General features: G+C 40.4%; 1 protein-coding gene across 1 annotated transcript in view; it reads right to left on the reverse strand.

The window, feature by feature from the left end:
- Positions 1 to 23,516, reverse strand: part of LOC142112144 (sushi domain-containing protein 3-like) — a gene marked incomplete at its 3' end in the record, with an annotated part of 77,813 nt that overhangs the window by 18,993 nt on the left and 35,304 nt on the right. The gene's annotated exons all lie outside the window — the stretch shown is intronic.

Consider the following 23,516-nt stretch of genomic DNA (forward strand, 5'->3'; position numbering starts at 1 on the left):
ATCCCTCCCAGAAATCGTTAGCTGTAGTGTCCTCTGCGTATGTAGATGATTTTTATGATTTATAGAAAAAAGTTGCTGCGTTTAGTTGCATATGGTCTGGTTCTTGGCATGCACAGATAAAATTTGCGGATTACACAATCAAAATCAGCATCTATGTTCCTTGATGAATCAGACCCTTTGAGTCCACATTTGTAGAACTGCAGAGCCAACTGGGAATGTGCATGTTGAAAAGGAATTTCTACCACTGCTTTATTGCATTCATTTTAACTTTACAATTCATCCACCTAAAATGCTGCTCATTCCAGTTTCATTTGGGTCATAAATAAATCATAAAAGAGAGGGGACATTGGGATTGTCTACATTATATTTGTCGCTATCATATATTAGCAATTTTTTATTACATTGGTTGAAATACTCCAATAAATTCATAGTCCTGCATAAATTGCACCTAGAAGGTGTAAATGGTATCACATTGAAAGTATAAATAAGCTAAGGGTTAATATCTCTCACTTCCAAGGAAGGACATAGAAAGCTCAAGTCTTTTTCCATGGAAACAAGGGCCACATGGCTCTAGAACTTATATGATCTGGTGTCAAAATGAACTAAAGCCCAAATGACCTGATATACAAATGAATTAGATCCCAAATGTTCTAATGCTATCTAGTGGGATGGCGGAGATAATATGTACCCCAAATACAGAGCCTATCCTAGGGACCACTATACATTTGTAACCACAATACAATGCAGTGTCCAGTGGCGACCACAATTCAATTCGGAACCCATTGCAGACCACTATTTAGTGGAGGTCTTATTGCTGATCTCCCTAGCTTCTGTTAGGGACTTACCTTTTTCTTAAAGCCTTCCAGTCTCATGCCTAAACTCCCACCGGTCGGCTACCTCTCTTTCTCATCCCTTCTTCCATTCTCCCCCTTCCTCCCGTCTCTCCGTCTCATCCATGTGTCTGTCTGTCTTCCCCTCCCTTTAGATTGTTCGCTCCTTTGAGCAGGGCTCTCCTACCTTCTGTTTCCATCACTTTTAACTGCGCTCTCCAGCTACTCAGCTCACCTCCTCTCAGTCCCTCTGCCCTCTGTCTCCTCTCGCTTCTCTCCGCTCCCCTCAGTGACTCTCAACCTGTCATCTGTGCCCACCCTCTTGGGCCATAGTTACCTGCCTGTACTCACTTTTCCCCTCCCTCCCTCTCTTTCATGCTGTGCCTGAGCCCCCAGAGTTATAGTGCTTACTGTTACTTGTACTGTGCTGTTTCACCTTGTACTGTGCCATTGTTTGTCCTTGTACGGCGCTACGGATACTTTGTGGCGCCCTATAAATAAAAATTATTAATAATAATAATAATACCTCTCTGACAGCTGCTTAGATGTACAAGCTCCCACTCTGCAGTTATTTATGCACATTGATTGCTGGGTGGGTGCGCTCACTGCAACATTTATAACATGACTGAGATATCCAGACTGACGACACATACTATGCATGGTTTTAATTGCCTATTTGAGGTTAAGTTGGTCCTCTATGTCTCCTGCAGGGGTCAGATCATTATCAGGGAAACATATACTTTCCCACTATTATCAGAATTATTATTATCTTCTCTAATTTTGTTAGGGGTGCATATAACTTTATATAACACCCCATTTGAATGTGTAGCCATGTGAAAACCACATAGCAATGGAGCAGGCTACCTTGAAGTGTTGGGACTTGAGTATTTCAATGTCCTTCTGGTACCCAAAACTTCGATTTCTGCTTGAGTTTTGTCTCAGATTAAAACTTAAATGTACTATTTCACCTTTGAGCACAAGCCCTTAGATTAAGGTGAGGCCTACAGCTAGAGCCCTTCATAACTTGAACCCTTGATATAGTGGGGAATCAGGATAATGACTGTCACATGTGACAGGTGCACTTCAGCATGAGTACCGAGAGAAGATTCCAGGTCTTCACTGTAATGAATGATGTATGGATCTCAAGAGGTAAGAGCCTTAACGTATCCACTACAGACAGACAGGGGGCAACAAAATGGCACCTAGTGTGGGTCTCTGATCAGGAAGCTGAGAGCTCCCCATATCAAGAGTTATTGATCATTAAACAGAGGAGTGGGGCAGCACAGTTGCTCTAGCTGGAGCAACTAACTTTGGACACCATGGGCTAGATTTACTAAACTGCGGGTTTGAAAAAGTGGAGATGTTGCCTATAGCAACCAATCAGATTCCAGCTGTCATTTATTTAGAACATTCTACAAAATGAAAGCTAGAATCTGATTGGTTGCTATAGGCAACATCTCCACGTCTTCAAACCAGCATTTTAGTAAATATACCCCCATGTCTGAGCATCTTTGGGTGTCCAACCCCAACAAATGTTCCCAGTAAGAGCAATGCCCGACTAAGACATCACATTGAGACACCCGGAAACTTTAGTGAGACTTTTGAGATTGTGAATTGACAACATGGTGTACGCTGTGAACCTACATGAACTGTGACAGGCAGCAGCAGAGTGTAAAGAGGGGTCACGTGCCTCTTGAACCCCAAAAATAGTCAGGGAATGCAAGGGAAAGAATACCCTCAGTGCAAGTCAGTAGTTAAGGACTGTTCTACTTTATGTCAAGAGGAGGGAGGGTAGAAGAAAGTAAGAAAACCATATGGACTGGGCTTGAAATCTCTGAGTGTGACTTACCTTTTAATTGTCCTTTATGACATAGACCTATCCTTTATCCTAATATATTGTAATATCTGATATTTTGTCCACGACTGTTTCAACAAAATCATTATATATCGTGTGACGCTATTTACAAATAAAGTTGTTAGAAAAAAAAAAGAAATCTCTGAGTGTGCACTTTTCACTTTACTGAACAGTGCAGCAATATAAAGAGTAAATGCCATATTGATTCACCAGTTGCAGCTTTACCATGTAGGGACATTTGTTATAGCAATAAAACACCATTTAACAGACTGTTGTACGAAATGTTATCTATATCTCTGTCAAAACAAACCAGAAATGCATACATGACCTGTATACTGTGCGGTACTACAAAATGTTACACTGCTGTAGAAATAAAGTAGTAATTATTCAGTTCAATGATTTCATTTATATTTTAAAGTCCAACATAGAGTATAACTTGTAAGGTTGAGCATGTATGGTGCCCTTGATATCACGAAAAATCCTCAAGGATCCTCTTCTGTGTCTGATATGTGAGAGGTAATTAACCATAAGATCACATTTTGCTGGATTAATTGAGTCAAGCAGAAAACTCAATGGAACCTACATATGTCAAGAGGGATAAATTGGGCGCTGGAGATAATATCTCAATCATCAGCTTCACAACAAAACAACCGTGAGTGGGCATGTAGCCTGTGACCCTCACTGCGCTGTAAGTGCCTCAATTAAAACAGTGCCGTGAGTCACGGAAATATGTACTGAGAGCCCAGGAGACAGACAGAAACTGAGCTCTGCTCATGTCAAACTGGTATAATTTGGACCTCATATTACTACTCACTAAACTATATTACACTCCAGGGGTAGCTACAGGGAACCCATAGGCTGAAAATGTGTGGACCAACGATACAGTACGGCTGATAAATTAACCAGCGGTGGAAATAATGCGGAATAGGATTGCTCTCGCAACTGCTGATGTTCAAGAAGTAAGGTGTTCAAATAAATCTAATCTATATGAACAAAAACTTGTATTAAAATGTTTCACTGAATATAAGCACAGCACAAAGAGTTATACAATGGCTGCATCTACCACATATCATCATCACCATTTATTTATATAGCGCCACTAATTCCGCAGCGCTGTACAGAGAACTCACTCACATCAGTCCCTGCCCCATTGGGGCTTACAGTCTAAATTTCCTAACACACACAGGTCAATTTGTTAGCAGCCAATTAACCTACCAGTATGTTTTTGGAGTGTGGGAGGGAGCCGGAGCACCTGAAGGAAACCCACACAAACACAGGGAGAACATACAAGCTCCTCACAGATAAGGCCATGGTCGGGAATTGAACTCATGACCCCAGTGCTGTAAGGCACCACCGTGCTGCCCATATATGCACTAAGGAGCCAAATCTTTATGTGGCCCACATACACACATTTTCTGAGGGGTTTCCAAACAATGATTCCATTTCTGTGAACTAATTTTTAATCCATTTTTTTTTAATCAGATCATAAATAAAAAAAACAACCAATTGCTTTGCACAAAATACAGTTTTGGACTGGAAGAACAGAAAGATATTTGCAGTGCATGTGTAATATCGGAACCATTGCAGGATGGTTATTGTTAATTATAATAGACTTTATAATCAGTTTAAATAAAAATGAAAAAAATTGAATACAACCATATTATTGACTGATTTGGTCATCTACATTTGATCATATTGGATCAATTGACACCTACCTACATGCTAATACTTTAGCAATTTGGAAAGAAAAAACAACTATAAAATTGTGACCAGATTTATTCATATTTTTTTGGTTTAGACTTTCTGGGGGGTCCTCTAGAAACTAGACAGGAGAGGGTGTAAAATGGGCTCTGTCTTAGTCATTGGGTTTCCTTGGAATACAAGAGATCCCTTACATAAAGAAGGTTTAATCTCAACATTAACTTTATTCTGTTGCTCATCATAATTCCAACTCTTTTTCATAACTTTGACCATAGCCCAAGATCTAATCCAATTAGCTGACTGGTCCAGGGGCGGATCTAGAAAAATGCTGTACCCGGGGCGAGATAGGGGGGGGGCGATTTAGGCCCCGCCCCTTTCTAACATCTTAGGCTGCTGACAGCTGCACACTATGTGCAGGTCCGTCCAGCCGTGACAGGCAGGGACAGTGTACTGCCCGGCTGCTCTGATTGTGTTTTAAACACAGTCAGAGCAGCCGGGCAGCACACTGTCCCTGCCTGTCACGGCTGGACGGACCTGCACATACTGTGCAGCCGTCGGCAGCAAGTGTCTGCTAGGGGGGGGCGATCGCCCCGATCCACCACTGGACTGGTCTGAAACTTGTACAATACATTGAACACCGTTTGAGCGAAGAATATACCACTGCATGGGGCTTATTACCGTTAGTGGTTTAGAATGCTCCATATTTATCAAAGACTATTATTAGCAGTGCAAAAGAAGAGATTAGACTATGTATATATTACTATCTACATAAATAGCAGTATACTAGCAGTATCCCAACAACAGACTACAAATATATGTGACCGAAAGAAGACAATGTACCAATACTTTATCTAGAATTGTTATTGTTGTGTTCATTTGGGGATTTCTCTGATTCACAAACAAGTACACATACCTAGATTTTAACATACAATTAACCATAGAGCACAGCTTACTTTTCGGGGACTCGACAGCAGTAGGGGAACGTGACCAAGGAAGATGTCCAAGGATAGGATTGGGCACCACAGTGGCTAAGTGGTTAGCACTTCTGCCTCACAGCACTGGGGTCATGAGTTCAATTCCCGACCATGGTCTTATCAGAGGGGAGTTTGTATGTTCTCCCCGTGTTTGTGTGGGTTTCCTCCGGCTGCTCCAGTTTCCTTCCACACTCCAAAAACATACTGGTAGGTTAATTGGCTGCTAACATATTGACCCTAGTCTGTCTGTGTCTCTCAGTCTGTGTGTGTGTTAGGGAATTTAGACTGTAAGCTCCAATGGGGCAGGGACTGATGTGAGTGAGTTCTCTGTACAGCGCTGCAGAATTAGTGGTGCTATATAAATAAATGGTAATAATAACAATAATAATAGGATGTGAGACAATTATATTATATTAATATACAGAAGCTCTAGCTTTGCCCCACTCCTGACAAATTGCTTTGCCCCACTCCTGACAAATTGCTTTGCCCATCACTATAAATATAGCAGAGTGGTGGGTGATTCCAGTTTATTTAAAGCTATCTCCATCTACAGCTTTTACTGATCAACTGCCACAATTAATTTTTTTTATAACAACATATACTTTCATTTTTTATTATCATACGGACACCAACATACAACTGGAAAAAAAACCACAACAAGAGGATATGTCTTTAGTTATATATTCATTCTAGAGAACCTTTGGACTCTACATTTAAAACTATATATCAGACCAGATAGGAACAAGAGGATTTTGGTTGAAAAGTGGAACAGCCCCTCCAAAAGAGAAAATGCAGAGAGGTACCGTATTCTAAGGTGGTGACTGTGACAGGATGGACCGCCTATGCCACTTTGGCTGTTGTTGCTGGGAACCGGCTGGGTTTACTTTGCCACCATTCCCTCTCGTTATCCCAAATGCACCCTCTCAGCGCAGTAGGAGGGGCTTACAAATGCTGCCACCACTGGACTCCTTTACCGCCACCCAGAACCGGGTTTCTTCTGGATAACTGACGCTGCTAGTGTACCCCGTTACTGGTGTACCTGGGCTGGTACTCCTGACCTCTTCCTATAGATCAGTGTTACTGTGGATGGATCCTCCCTGGCCTATCACACAGGCCAGAGCTGATGGGTAGGGGACAGAGCGGTGCTGGGTCCAAACCTTAGAAACAGCCGGAAACAGATTAGATTTTGAGTCTAATCTGTAGGTCACAGGATTTTCAGTATCAAAGACATTTGCAAGCAGGTCTTTGAAGCAAGTGATGTTTATTTGCAGTCACACTGATTTAAGGTACCAGTGATCAGGTCAGATGGAACAAGTAGAACAATTTTCAATACAAGCCAGTGCTTTTTATACATATTGTAACACAGCCTTACTGGGTAAGCCAGCCCACTTGAGGTCTGAGCTATTTTTAGAATCAGGATGCAATTTGTTTACCCAAACATGGATTTACATGCAATGCAAAGCTAACAATATTTACACTTATCTGTGATATTCTAAAACTTGGTGTGATTTCTTGCATCTTGTTTTGGACCCAGGAAATGAATTTAGCATGGATCCTTTCTTCAGACAACTGCAGAATACACATTCCCAAAGAATTGTCACAAAACCCCAAACAAGTGATTTCCCCACATCACGATACACAAAATACTTCCTCCAAAAAGGCTTATTGTATCAGATATATACCTCAAAAATCATGCATTTCCTCTAGCAAGGTTAAAACAAACGAGTTTCTTCCCTGGTCTCAGAAATAAAGATTTCCTTTACCAAAATATACACAATATAAAAAATCAGTAATCAGAATTTGCAATTCTATAAATAAGCACCCTGCGCTATTTCCTTTAAATAAATTTATACCATAAGTTACTTATAAGTGATCCAGTCACAGTGACGTATCGGGGGCAGGACGTGTTTTCCATAAGTGTAGGTAAAAAACACAGTTAAACAACACAATTGAACAAAGAGGGAACCGCATCTACTGACAAGTAGAAACATCTTTCACCAGCTATTGTCTGACACTTTACTGTTTATCTCACTACCCTGGGCAATAGAAGTTGCTAAATTAATTTTGCTTCTCTCTCTATTTCCTAAAAGTACTTGCTCATTTTTTCTCAAATCCTAAAATGTTTAACACATTTTATCTACGCGAATCTCCCTCAGGTTCTAGAATTATTTTCATTTGATTGTTTAAGACACACAAGGATCAGGCCCTCCATCATCTCACCGCTCACTCCTGCTCTGTCTCTGACTCCAACACCATGGCTCACTACCACTGCTTCCACTTACTCAGCTCCACAACTTCACTCATGTCTCACTATAGCCTCTACGCTCTATAACTGATATTGTTTTATATCTCAACTCTACTTTCATGCCATAAACATTCTTACAACTTCACTGCCACCTGTATCTCACAACTACCTCTGTGCTACTCTCCTGGCTCTGTTTGTAATGCTACTGTCATTGTTTCCATTTTAATGCCACTGTCTTACATTACCGTATCTACAACGATTGTCTTATTTGTCTGGCATCTCTGTCTGAATCCTTTTGCCAGTGTTTGTAATAACATAGATTTATTGCCATTGTTTAGCATCACTGGTTCTTCTATCGATGTCTACCTGACATTGTCCTACATCTCTGCTTCTCCTCTCCACCCCCATCGATTGCAGTCTACACTCTCCACCTCGTCTCTACCTACCCTACCCCCACCAATCTCTCATGTCCTCTACCGCTTCTCCACCGTGGCTGCTGGTAACATCAGCCACAACCCCTGGACCAGCCCTATCCCTAATATCACCTACCCATCCATGGGCAAGTCTATACAAGAGACCCTTCGAAAATTGTCATCAGTGACACCTGATGATAGTTAACACCGGCCTGGGGGCTTTGGTAAGTAGGGAGAAACCCTAAATCCTTTTCCTAAATAGACCCCTAAACTCAGCAAAGGAATGTCAACATACCTGTGATAAAATAACTCCGCCCTCAGAATAAATCATTATTAAGTAACATGAATTTTCCATATGTATGTTTTCTAGGAAATTACAGTTCCCATAAGGTATTTCAAATATGTGAGGCAAGCTAAGAAAACAGGGAGGAGAGATTTGACTAACTGCAGATATTGCTGAGATAAGAGAAACACTAATATTTTAACAAACGTCTTATACTGCATCCTGGGGGATTTGCTCAGGGAAAATGAACAATCCTCACACACACCTTTTTCAGAGATTAGCATTTCTGCTTGATTGTTCCACAAAATTAGATGCGAAGTTCACCAAGAAAATAATGGTGTATCTTCCCTCAATCATGTGAGAGGACATGAATTATGACTCAAGTAGAGGCGCACATATTTTCATAATTGTGAAATACTGTACAATGCATCTCTAATTCATTAAGTACACCTGCCATTCCCATATAATTGACCGCTCAATCAATGACAACATCCTGTGTGCAGACATAATGTTATTTAAAGCTTGTAGGCAGGTAGCAACTGGTCATTTGTGTGTGTGCAATTCAGAGAGAAAACAGACGACAGATTTAAGTAACTCAACTCAGTAGACTGATTGAGATGTGCTGAGACCATCAGTGTAAAATTGACAGCAGAATGCCTGGGGCTTTATATACCACAGTGTCACAGGTGTATCCACTAACCAACTGATATCCCCTTAGGATGTAAGCTCTCATGAGCAGGGCCCTCTTCCCTCCTGTCTCTATACCTATTCTTCTGCTCCAACTTCACTCTAATAGCCATCCCTGGAGTTCTTGAAGTCTTGGTATTATTTGTTTATTGTTCTGTACTGTTTCACATTGTATAGTTTACTGTTTGTATTATGTACGGCCCTAGGGAAATCTTGTGGCACCTAATAAATAAAGGATAATAATAACAATAATATTCAGCCAACAGTGGTCCTGAGCATTGATGAACGGTGCAGAATGAGGAAAACAAAACTTCTGCGGAGGAACAGATGGGTCATTCAACTAACAGTTAAATACAAGATACATGTGGGGCATAGCAGCCAACGCGTTTCGAATCAGTGAAAATCAAGAAAGTGCAAAGGGCTAAATACTTCAAACAATGGAGGACTTGGGAGGATATTGTCTGGTCTGAAGACCGTTTTTTGCTGTTTCACAATAGAAGACCCTGATATAGCCAACACGGCATGAATCCATGGATGCATCCCGCCAAGTGCCAGCAATGCAGGCTAGTGATAGAGGTGTAATGAGGGTTGTTTTCATCGTACTCTGGTTACCCTGATACAAGTAGAGCAACATTTGTCTGCTATGGTGCTATCCAATGGCAGCGTGGTGAGGATGCATTCCCATGGCACCTGCCTTTGGATCAGTGACTTTTAGTCTAGCTCAGTTCTCCTAATCTTGGGCTCTAGAGTGGTTGGTCACAAGAGCTGACTCTCTCTCCTTGATACTGCAGTACCAGTCTCTGTAGCTTGACCACAATAGAGTCTCAAGCTCTGCTAGCTGTGATACTTAGGCGTGTCAGCCCTCACTATTCCATTTTCCAACTGGCAAGTTTACTTCATACTTACCAACCTTAAAAAACTCCCCTAAGGGACGTTTCATACACTTTACTGTAAGCTGTTGCATGCTTATTGAATTATTGATATTGCTATAAATAAACATATGTATCTTCCATACTATATTTATGAGTTATTAAGGAGCGCAAAGCATAAAAAAGGAGTACGTTTGCACCTGGGCAAAACCATGTTGCATTGCAGGGGAGGTAAATTTAAAATGTTGGGACACACCTATAATTAGGGTAGGGCAACTTAAAATTTCAGTGTAGAAATAAAGCTATCAAGTATTTGTGTGCTGCATGAAAAACCAGTCAATATTTAACTTACGTTCAAAACAATAAACTAATTTGCACCCCTTGCATTGTAACATGGTTTTGTCCAGGAGAACATTTACTCCTTTTTTTCCCTTACTTTCCTTAATGTCTCAGGCCCTTAGTCTGCATTAGTGTATAGTCATACTCCTAACATGTATTAGATAGCACCACTGAATGGGACTGAGCACTAAATACTCCCATTGTTAGTGTATTTGAAAGGTCACTGTATTTGTAACGATCACTCGGGCACTGATATCCAATAACTTGGACTTCCAGTTACACTTTACACTTTCAATGAAAAAATAATAATAATAATAAAAAATATATAAAAGTAAAAAACAGAAAGAAAATACAAAAAAAATGGGGAAAAAATGTTTTATTTTAATAATATAGCCATCATGAGATGGCGCGAGTGATAGGAGGACAGCGGGAGTACTATGCTTTACATGTGGAAGCTTTCACCACACAGACCTGGTGAAAAATATAGCCAGGAGGCAAGGCATGATAAATAGAGTGAAGTCCTATCTCCAGCAAAAATGAAAAAATATTTTTTCTCCTAATAATAAATAGGCCTGTGAATCTCGTGCCTTATTTTTCCAGTGTCTCTCTTGGCAAGAAGCAACCAACAGCTGTTTATAACCTGTGTACGTGAATTCCTTCACCTGCCTCTCCCACTCCCCCACAATATCTCCGTGTAACAGATGTTTGCCCAGGCTGTGAAGATTAAGCAGATCTGCTCCCAGTAATTCACTTAAACAATAAAAGGACTTTTTAATGAGAGATTTTGTAGATAGACTGGTACTTGTATACACAGGCCAAATCTGTCTGTGAGAGCTATGAACCTGTAAATGAGGAAATCACATTCAAGACACCCAAAACAGGACAGTATTCAACAATATCCCATAATAAACATAATCACTGACTCTTCACTGTTCATAGTTAATAGTGAATGGGAACATCAGAGGGTCACTTAAGATGTATTACTTTTCTGTATTACAAGTCTCTGCCTTTATTCCCTATGTGTGGAAAGGTTTTATTCATTCCTAACCAGCTATTCAAATATTTTAAATTAAAATTACAGCAACAAGCATTATCGAATTATTATCAGTTGTTGCTCTTAGCAACCTGTTGAAAGTTTAATCACTGAATGATTCCTGCTTTCTAGTGTTCTAGTATACCATGGCATGGCAATCAGCTTTTACTATATACTAAATACATATTGCTGCGATATAGTAATGGGATATACAATATTTCTGTTAATAACTCTACCCTTGTTTCTGTCCCTCAAGTCCGATACCTTGGGGTCATCCTTGATTCCTCCCTCTCCTTCAAGCCTCACATTATGTCCTTCTGAAAATCCTTCTACTTCCACCTTCGGAACATATCCAAAATTCGCCCCTTTCTCACCACGGATGCTACGAAATCTCTCGTTCACTCGCTTGTAATCTCTCGCCTTGACTACTGTAACCTCCTTCTCTGTGGCCTACCTGATTCTCGCCTTGACCCTCTTAAGTCTATCCTCAATGCTGCTGCCCACCTAATTTTTCTCTCCTGCCGCTCTATCTCTGCTGTCTCCCTCCAACAGTCACTACATTGGCTCCCCATGGCCTACAGGATTATATTTAAACTTCTCACCCTCAACTTTAAAGCTCTTAATCAATCCTCCCCTCCCTACATCTCCAATCTCATCTCTACCTACACTCCTACCCGCCCCCTCCGCTCTGGCTGTGACCGCCGCCTCACTGATCACCTCTTCTCACTCCCGTCTCCAGGAATTTGCTCGGGCTGCTCCCCTGCTGTGGAACGATCTTCCACGTTCCATCAGGTTAGCATCTGCTCTCAAAGGCTTCAAGCGTGCCCTTAAGACTCATTTCTTTATTCAAGTCTATCAGTCCTCCTCCTAACTCTCTCCCCCAGTTATTACCAGCCTATTTGTGTCTCCCCTTTCCTTTAGGATGTAAGCTCTCAGGAACAGGGCCCTCTTTCCTTGTGTGCTCCTTCTACTATTCCAACACCCTCTGTACCTCTTGGCCTGCTTCCCTAGCCCTATTTTCTTAAGCTTCAGCCTACTTCTCGCTGATTTCTACAATCACTTTCACTCATTGTCCCAGTAATAATTTGATTTGCATTACCAAGTTACCTGTGTCTGTGTATATATTTTTGTTCATTTTTGTTCTTTCGGTATCATGTTGTGTCATGGCTCACTGTTTTTGGTATGTTATGTACGGCACTGCGGACCCTTTGTGGCGCCTTATAAATTTAATATAATAATAATAATACAACACAAAACCTATTTATAAAACCTAACTGGGCGCCATGTGACGCAGTTTCCCCATGCCAGCATGTAGCAGGTTGCTGTGCTTGTCTCAAATTAACATATTAAACTGTATTATGAATGGTGATGACAAATTAATTTATTCTAAATATTTTAATAAAGGTGTTTTGATGACTTTTGACTCCCGCTTGATGAAAAGTCCTTAATGAATATCCATTTTCTAAATGTCATATTCAAACTGCATCTTTTTATGTCATTACATAATCTGGTCATTTAACTTCAGAAAGAAAGTGTATTTGAAAAGCAAATATTACATTTAACACTGTAGTTTTTACTTAGAAATGCTGTTTCATCACTGCTTTTAATTAACAAAACTCTTGTGCATATCTGCCTATGAGTTAGTGACCAACATAGTAAATGTTTCAGCACTTATTTAGTCCTGTTTGAAGTCTAAGGGGTAAATGTATCAAGCTGAGAGTTTTCCGGCCGGTTTGAAAAGTGGAGATGTTGCCTATAGCAACCAATCAGATTCTAGCTGTCATTTTGTAGAATGTACTAAATAAATGATAGCTAGAATCTGATTGGTTTTTCAAACCCACCGGAAAACTCTCAGCTTGATACATTTACCCCTAAATTTGGTCATGCAAAGTGTTATCGGGCAATTGGCCCAATACTACAAATAGTGTGCTCACAAAGTGAGCGTGATGCCTAATTTGAACTAATTGGCTAGCTATCTGGCATGTTAAATTGTAGTTGGATGATGACTGCTGTCAGTCTCATTGTTGATCATCTTCTGACCACACTAACAGGTCCCTATATAAGCTATAAGAAAACCGGTCACATGGGCGTAGAAGAAGGATTGGCCCATGTGTGGTCAGCTTAAGACAACTGATAATGATCCTGGCATGTATACCAAGGACATGGTTGAGACACATCAGATCATTTTGCTAATGCCACAAATTCCCAGGTGTGAACTTTAAAGCAAAAGGTAGTTTTAACCAGGTCTAGATTAATATGACCGGTCTACTGTGAGCAACACCATGCCGCCAGAGGTGGTGTGGCCAACATCATGGAGGGCATGGGTAGTGCCCCCCTCCAACAACCTCCCTTTCCCTATCTTCTTTCTTTACATGATGCATACACCACAAACAGGTTTGTGCTATTCCTCAGGCTGCGGAATCAGTGGCGCTATATAAATAAATGGTAATGATGATGATGATGAATACTGAGCAGGACAGACCTCCCAAATGAAGACTTATCCTGACAGAATCAGGACAGTTGAGAGGTAGTTATGTTATTTTACTGACTATGAATGACGACAAAACAGAAACACATAAATGGTATCAATCAATACAGACAGGAGACTGCAATAAATGGTATGAATCAATATAGACTGGAGACTGCATATAAAAATGGTCTCAATAAAATTAACGAGGAAGAAATTATGTCAATATAGAAAAGAGGTTACACGTTGCAGAAATACCAGGAAGTATTGCAAGTAAGAGAAAGCAAGTATTATACTTTTATAGATAATAATATGCCCAGTACTGTTATTGTTATTATTATCCTTTATTTATAGGGCACCACTAAGGTCCAGCAGCGCCATACTGAGCGTATTAAACAAAATCAGTAGATTGCGTTACAGGACAATACAATAAACATATTGCAGTACAATTCACAGCACAGCTACGAATAGCCATACAGGGCAATAAGGTGCGAGGGGTATCATAAAACACTACAACTAAACAAAGGAAGGAGAGGGGGGGGGAATTAATCAGGGGCAAGCTCAAATTGTGCCCAGGTGCGTTGGCACAACTGCCAGTGTTACAGCCTGTGATTGAGGTGCAAACAAAAGGGAAATGTTGACACCAAGGACGGTGAGCCCAGTGAGGAGGTGCAAAATATAGGTGGCATGAAGAGGTCCTGCTCATGAGAGTTTACAATCTAGTATAGCATACTTACTTGCCTACTCTCCCGCTCATAAATTTCGGGGAGCCTTTTTGGACTCCCGGAAGAGTAGGCATCCGTAATGGACGGGGCTTAACAGTACAATTTCACACCAATAAGCATCCCCTGCTATAAGATGCTGTGATTATGGCATTTACTAGCAGGGGCAAGGCTACACGCCATTTCCTACCCCCTGTCACATGACCTCTCCTCTGGCATCTCCAGGAGGAGAGTTTTGAAAAGTCAGCAAGTATGTAGTACAGTACAGAACATCCTAGTGATATACAACACAGAGAGCTTTCTAGAGACCCATATAAAATGCAGAGAGCATTCTAGTGACCACCATACAATACAGAGAGCATTCTAGTGACCACCATACAATACAGAGAGCATCCAATACAGCCTATGATTAGAGAATGGTTCACATATCCACACAACTTAGTACCTGAATCCAGCCGCATTTCCTCTCTGTTTCAGTCCATAGGCCCCACCATCCGCATTATAGAAGGCGCTCACCGTCCTTCATACTCCTCTCTCCTCCTTCCTCTTCTACCTTCTCCTTCATAATCCTTGCCCTGAATCCATTGTCCTTCCCCAGACTGAACTTAATCACTCAGCCTTAATCACATGGTGACTAACGCTTTACGATTGAAAAACTAGCTTATTGGCTGCTATCAAATCGATCTCAGTCTCTGTGTGTGTGTTTGTGTGTGTATGTTAGGGAATGTAGACTGTAAGCTCCAATGGGACAGGGACTGATGTGAGTCCTCTGTACAGCGCTGCGGAATTAGTGGCGCTATATAAATAGCTGATGATGATGAACTCAGCAAACATAGCCAGGGAGTGGTGATGGGGGAAATTATTCAGCCCAGGGTTGATCCATGGCCCTTGTAATAAGGTAGCTGTTCCATGGGGAGGGGCCAGCCACAAGGAAGAGGTCCGGCCCAGATTTACCCCCAGGGCCTATTTGTGAGAGGCAGCCCATTGGTTTTGACTTATGAGAGGAACTCCCCATTCAGCTCTGGATATATATACAGTAACCTGTTCAACCTCCTATCGATCCCTATATGAAACAGGGGGTATATATCTACCTATACTATGCCAGAAAGTAATGCTAACTTTAGCCTGCGAAAAGTCTGACCATGGTTTCTATGGTAACAATAAGTGATCTTTCCCAGGTAGAATTCTGTGATATAATTTTTGTCAGTTATATCATTACATGTAACAATATCAGATACACTGACCAAAGGTACATACAATAATATATAAAGCCAGAAGCAGAAAAGAAAAAAATAACATTTTGCTTTCAAAATACTATAGCTATAGAATAATCTGCTTCTTTGTGTATAATGTAAAGTAGGAAAAATATGTTATGGTTTTCTGAAAATAATTACAGTGAATATAACAGAAGAATGCAATATAAAAGAACAGCATTTTTAAGTAAATAGAGTACTGTGCAAACTAATCGGAAACACTCAACATGACAACTGAAGCATAAATGAAATGTAAAAACGGATACTGAGAAATATCGTTGATTTGTGATGATGACAGTTTTGGAATTGAAAGAGCTGAAGCTGAATAGTTTAGGAGGAAAAAAAATCCAGTGAAATAGAGAAATATAATCCAGTACTCTGCTATTGTTTTTTTCATGTCAACTGTATTTGCAGGCTGGTAGGGAATTAAAACACAACTAATGATAAATCGAGATGACTGGAAGATCACTATGAAAAGAATTCATAACTCACTATAATTCTCAAGGCCAGAGAAAGGGGGATGCCTTTCAGATAACTTTAATCGATTGGCTAGTACATGGCCTTTTGCAACTTTTACTAAATAAATGTATCTTTCTAGCTTTCTGTGCTTTTCAGACATGTATGTGCATCATGAGGACACATTGTTTATTTTTATTGACCTGGAAACAGGGCCGGTGCTAGTATGTCGGGCGCCCCCCTGCAAAAAATAGATTTGCACCCTCCTCTTTTATAAATTATTTGTTCATTCAATAGTGCTTTTTCTTTTAATACAAATCATATAATACACTTTAATAAAGAGAGTAATAGAAATAAATACATCAAACAACAAACATGAATTGCTTTATGAATAATATAGATGAAGAATATGTATTCTTTTTAATAAGATTTAAATTTTAGGTAAATTATTTTGGTTGTGCCCCCTTCATCACATGGTTCCCCCTTGTCACATGCTGCCCACCTCTCCTCCATCACACGCTGCCCCTCTCCTCATCCACATTGATGCCGTCCTCTCCTCATCCACATTGCTGCCCCCTCTCCTCTACCACATGCTGCCCCTCTCCTCATCCACATTGATGCCGTCCTCTCCTCATCCACATTGCTGCCCCCCTCTCCTCAGCCACATGCTGTCCCCTCTCCTCCACCACACGCTGCCCCCTCTCCTCATCCGCATTGCTGCCCCCCTTTCCTTATCCACACGCTGTCCCCTCCCCTCCACCACACGCTGCCCTCCTCTCCTCATCCACATTGCTGCCCTCCTCTCCTCCATCACACGCTGCCGCCCTCTCCTCATCCACATTGCTGACCCCCTCTCCTCATCCACATTGCTGCCCCCCTCTCCTCCACCACACAATGCCCCCCCTCTCCTCCACAACATGCTGCCCACCCTCTCCTCCATCACACGCCACCACCTCTACTTTTTCAACCTTGTTGTCTCCCCTCTCATTTTTCAACTTTGATGTCCCCTCCCTCTCCTCCACCACATGCTGCCCCCCTCTCCTCCCCCACATGCTGCCCCCCTCTCCTCCATCACACACTGCCCCCCCCTCTTTTTTCCACCTTGCTGTTACTCCCCCTCTCCTTTTTCAACCTTGCTGTCCCCCCCTCTCTTTTTGCAACCTTGCTGCAATCCCCCCTCTCCATTTTCAACCTTGTTTTATACAGGTACTAGCTTTGTGCCTTATCTCTGGCTAATAAAACCACAAAAGCCAGCTCGAAAAAAAATGTGACATATATGGTCAAAGTTGCATGTACTAGCCAATAAATAAATATATTAATTATCTGAAGGTGGAAATCCTCTTTAAGAATCCTTAAAAATATACATGTTTTCACCTCCTCACGCTTTTAGATACAAATGGTCATATTGAGCAGCTAGCTACTCACAGTTATAACCACTACAAATCATTAAACCAATTAACAAAATACAGGGTATTACTGTAAATGTTGGAGCCATATGGATGCAGTGAGAAGCGTTCCAGTAGACAGATCAATAGAGCAGCCACAACAGAGGGACAGTTTAGAAGGGAAGAAGGAGGGGGGGATATTTAAGTAAAAAAAGAATGACTGGTCCCTCCAGAAAAGGTAGTAATTAGAACATACCGCTTCCTTGGTGAAGTTTGATGTTATCAGTGACATAAGCAGGTACCTTGGTAAATGGTATGTCATCAGCAGAATTAATAGGCATGTACATGCCATTTCCTTTTCTGAAAATAATGGGGGCAAATACAAAAATGTTCACCGCAATTCAATTACTAAACTTGTTTTCATCCTTAACAAGTTAAAAAGTAACTGTCATGAAACTTTAACTAAAGTTCACATTCCTGGAGAATTCTAAAGTCTGGCTCTCATAGTATAAGTCAGTGAAAGGCTGAATAACTGGATATGTGCGAGGTTGAACTTTAGAAAAGAGCCTGGATGTTTTATTTAATATTTTGCTAATAAAGACCACTTTGGAAATCACAACGCCAGCAACAGTTAAATAAACATCTTAAATCACCCTTAAGAAATCATATACACATGGATTGCCTATGTTTTATTACTAAAGGACAAATGTATCAGTTCTGGGATATATGCATATAAATCAGTCATTGGTTATTGGGCAGCTATATAGTGGGGCAAAGTATACATAGGGGTATATTTACTAAACTGCGGGTTTGAAAAAGTGGAGATGTTGCCTATAGCAACCAATCACATTCTGGTTATCATTTATTTAGCACATTCTACAACACGACAGCTAAAATCTGATTGGTTGCTATAGGCAACATCTCCACTTCTTCAAACCCGCAGTTTAGTAAATCTAGCCCATAGTATTCTCAGATCAACAACAGTCAAAGAGAGAAGTAGGAATGGTTGAGGGTAGGTGCCACTTTTACCCTGAATATAAATGACAAGCTTACCAGACTAAAATAATTCTGCTCAAGGAAAGGTAATTGCTTACTAAACCTACACACTAAAATAAAACATGCACGCTTTGCACCCTACGTAAGTACACAATAATAATGTCCCTATATACTTTACTAAAGTGCACATCTTCTCAACCCTGGTCCTCTGCCTAAGTTCATTTAGCGTTTGATGATTTTGCACATTTGACATATGGAAAAGATACCCATAAAGAAAGTATATTTACGCACAAGATGCAAGATGGAGATGCAACTAGCTCAAAGCCAGTAGCATTTGTGCCAGGTACATGACATATGTAGCAAGTGTGTATACTTAGACCCCACAATAGCATAGGGATAGCATAGAGATAAGTAAAAACAAGGTGTGCTTCTTTAAATTAATGAAAAAGTGTATGAGTGAATATAACCATTTGAAAAGTGCAGCCTAGACAATTACGATAACATACAGACAGCATAGAGATGTGGTTAGACAGTGTTAGTAGTAGATACGAAAGTCATATTACCTTATTTGTACACAGGTGTCATATGCACAAGAGAGAAGCATCTTGACAATTATTAATAAAAGTTGCAATTCCATATTGTGTCTGCATCACTTATAAATAACTTATTGTATAAATTTATTTAAATTAGTAGCGCAGTGCGCCAATTTATATAATTGCCAATTTTTGTAGTGGGATGTATTTTGTATGGAAATGTATTGATTTCTAAAACAGTATGTCATGATTTGGTTTTGTAACTTTTCTAGAGGAAGTCCCAATTAGGCATATGTGTGAAGGAAATGTGTTTTTACAACTGCCTGAAGGCAGGTAATCTCATGTTAATTAGACCTTTTCATCTCAATGACCAACATGTCTTTGTAACCTGAAAACACAGGAGGAGGTAACTTCCTATAGCTGTAAAACTCTGGAAATCACAGATTGATGTGAATTTTGTTAAAAAGATTAACATTGCCTGAACTCCATGTCTGCAGAATATATCACATCCTGATGTTGAATTATGTGATGCAGTATATCAGATGTTTTGGTGCCTGGAAAAGGGGGCTGGTTTACCCCCTGCCAGGTTTTGTGTCAGAATCTGTATAAAAAGAGCTTTGCTTGACCATGTAATGTATTATTCCATCTGTAACTTCCGGTAATACCATAAACTCGTCACTGTCCTTAGGACTGCTTGAGCTAATAAACCATCACTGCTTCAAGATCCTGCTTTAACGCCTACTTACCTGCCATAAATTCCTGTGATCTACAGATTAGACCAAATCTAATCCGTTATCCGGCTGTTCTGAGGTTGGAACCCAGCATCCAGTACCACTGCTTTGCTCACTACCGCGCAGCTTTGGCCAGTGTGATAGGTCAGGGGGAACCATCCACAGCAACCCTGATCTAAAGGAAGAGGTCAGATGCACCAGCCTGGGTAACCAGCAAGGGGGTACACTAGCAGCAAGAGTTACCCAGAAGGAAGCGGTTCTAGGCATTGCAAATGAGCCTAGCGGTGGCAGCAGCAAGCCCCTCCTACTGCGTGTCGATGGGTGCAATTTGGGATAAAAAAGGGGGGATGGTGGCAAGACAAGCCCAGCCGATATCCAGCAAACATGGACAGGGTGGTGTAGGAGGTCCAGCCTGTCACACATATAATAAAACTAAATAAAAATATAAATTAAATTAAATGAAAGTGTTCCCCTTTCCAAAAACAATCTTCTTTTCTGCAGTAAACCTGTTCTACCTCTCCAGGTATAAGGTGATGTAATTCACCTATATACACAAAACTATATACAGACATATACGCACACATTTTCGGATCAGCATGCTCATATCAAACACAAAACATTTTGAATATATATAACAATCAAAATCTAGAAAAAAATAACACTAAAACATGCATCAAATAATGCACTAGTTATTCCATGATCCACACTAAATCAGTATAGTCCATTAACAAAATCAATTCATTATGGTAGAAAATCAAATATATCTGACAATTCTATTGAATGAATTACATTTTCTACTGATGTACAAATTTTTTTATCTTTAATAGACCTTTTGAAATCAAAAGAAAACACATGACTGTGCCCCAGTTTTTTTGCAAAATCATTATACTTTCTCATATGGTCCATAAAATACTTGTAATAATGATAATAAATTGCAGTCAATTTAATAAATATATTGACAGTCTGCAGCTGCTTTTATAAGTGTCTGACGGCGTATGGTGAACTGTAGTCCGGGATCACTTAGTTTAACCCTCAATGGATGACACAACTCTGCGCTTCTGGGACTGTCCGTCTGCTTAACAGTGAATAAACAGTTCACAGAGAGATAATCACTGTTAAACGGCAAATGATATTCCACACAATTAAATATCATTAAGGATGATGATATAACTGTCACTTTAATCATCATAGGCTGTTATTCATACTGATTAAAATACGTTTCTGCGCTTTTTAATATCTATTAGTAATTTGCATATTGTTTTGTATATATTTATTTGCAATAATGATATTGTGAATCGTATATTAAATAAATATGTATAAATATTACTTTACACAATATTATATTAGAGTTTCCACTAATTAGTTGAATGCTTTGGATTGTTTATGTTACTTCTCTTTGACCAGGAACTGAGCTCTGTATTATACACTCGGCCACCAAGGACTAGGCTCTGTATTATACACTCGGGCAGCACAGTGGCCTGCCTAGTGGTTAGCACTTCTGCCTCACAGCACTGGGGTCATGAGTTCCATTCCCGAACATGGCCTTATCTGTGTGGAGTTTGTATATTCTCCCTGTGTTTGCGTGGGTTTCCTCCGGGTGCTCCGGTTTCCTCCCACACTCCAAAAACATACTGGTAAGTTAATTGGCTGCTATCAAATTGGCCCTAGTGTCTGTGTGTATCTATATTAGGGAATTTAGACTGTAAGCTCCAATGGGGCAGGGACTGATGTGAATGAGTTCTCTGTACAGCGCTGCAGAATTAGTGGCGCTATATAAATAAATGATGATTATGAGGAAGGATTGGGATCTGTATTATACACTTGGTTACCAGGGTCTAGGCTCTGTATTATACACTCGGCCACCAAGGATTGGGATCTGTATTATACACTTGGTTACGAGGGACTAGGCTCTGTATTATACACACCTTGACATATTTTGCATCTCTGGTGGTCAGGTGGTCAATCATGGGACCTTGTAGCAGTTTCAGTTGAGTGAACAGTTAGTGTTGGGGCAGTTACATTTATATTTAACCAGTACTTTGTGAAGAAGGCACAACACAGTCACTTTAGGGTTAGCCAAACATCTACACTGACTGAAATATTTTTTTATTAGAGATGCTCAGGCTCGGTTTTCTGAAAATCAAACCACCCGGAACATAGCCAATCCGAGTACCACTTTCCTGCTTCCTCCTGAATCGAGGCAAAACGTCATTGTTGCATTGGCGGATCTTGCGGGTTTTGGATTCCATAAGTACCTCCCTCCCCAAGAGACCCAGCACCACTGCTCACACAGAAACAGGGGTGGCAGTGTTCTTATCACTCTCCAGTGACATTGCTCACACAGAAACAGGGGTAGCAGTATTCTTGTCACTCTCCAGTGTCCAGTGACATTGCTCAGTGCCACTGCTCACACAGAAACAGGAGGGGTAGCAGTGTTCTTGTCACTTGGCAAAAATTGACTGGAAATTACTGCAAATTAATGTTATTGAGGTTAATAATAATGTAGGAACAAAAAAAGAGCCAAATTATGTGATTTTAGCATTAAAAAAAAAATAAAATACAGATCCAAAACCAAAACACGTGTGGGCGGTTTTGCCAAAGCCAAAACCAAAACCAAAACACAGAGGTCCCTGAAATATCCCTAGTTTAAATGTTTCTGTGTTTTATAAGGAATAATAGGTAAACATAGGTGGAAATATACATTTCCATAGTTCTATACGTCATTACTTTTACACTTGACCACAGTGCAACTCCAGAAATATACACAGAGACACAACTGCAGTCTTGGTAGTGGAGTCACCCAAGGCATTTTCTTTTGGAGACAGAAGCACATCTTTTGAGGTGAGCAGTGTATTTAGTGATAGCAAGAGATGAATGTAACAATAATGCATTTAGAAGTTGAGCAAAGGCTATTTTTGATATGTAGACCACCTGAAGTGAGGAATTCCACATTGTTTCCATATGGTCTGCATTTTCTACATGCCTATAAACATGTGCCTAATGCATACCAAGAATACGTTTACACTTTTTTCCTTAGCAAGCGTCCATGCTCTTGTGTGGTCCACTAACTCAGCAAATGGTAAACATCCAAAGACCATACTGTCAACAGACAGCATAAACTGTAACTAGTGTCCCTTTGTTGTTGTCTAAGATGACGCAGAATATGAGATCAAGTTTGTGTAAAGGTTTATCCTGCATGACATAGAACGTTGTGTTGTTTGCATGCACTCATGTGACTCTCCCCCGGAGAATGATATTTGCAGAAGACAGTAACATGACTTCACATTTTGCCAGCCTGGCATGGGACATGTTTTTTTTTATTCTAACATAAGAGCAGCAGCTGTGAAACAGTTTCTGTGAGTGGTGAACTCAGAACAAGAGGTGCTGAGGATTCCACAATGCCAGCAGCAGCAACAGCTCTAAGACATGGTGGGAAACCGGAGGCTCATGATTTAAGGGTGCAATGTAATATACAGAAGACCCAGAGCAGGTGCAAGAGTGTCTGACTTCTGCTTTTGTGTCCCAGGGATGGTGGCGTTCATGTGGTTCAATGCCGGGAAGGGTTTAACAACTGAAGCATAGCTCAGAATCTTCTTCTGCTTTTGTGTCCCAGGGGAGCGTTTCTGGTAGTGTTCACTTGATTCAAAGCCTGAAAGAGTTTAACAATATATATATATATATATATATATATATATATACATATATATATATATCTGTTTGGTTTATTTAGGATTTCTGGGTGGC

Source organism: Mixophyes fleayi, unplaced genomic scaffold (genome assembly GCF_038048845.1).
Source record: "Mixophyes fleayi isolate aMixFle1 unplaced genomic scaffold, aMixFle1.hap1 Scaffold_106, whole genome shotgun sequence".
NCBI classification, from domain to species: domain Eukaryota; kingdom Metazoa; phylum Chordata; class Amphibia; order Anura; family Limnodynastidae; genus Mixophyes; species Mixophyes fleayi.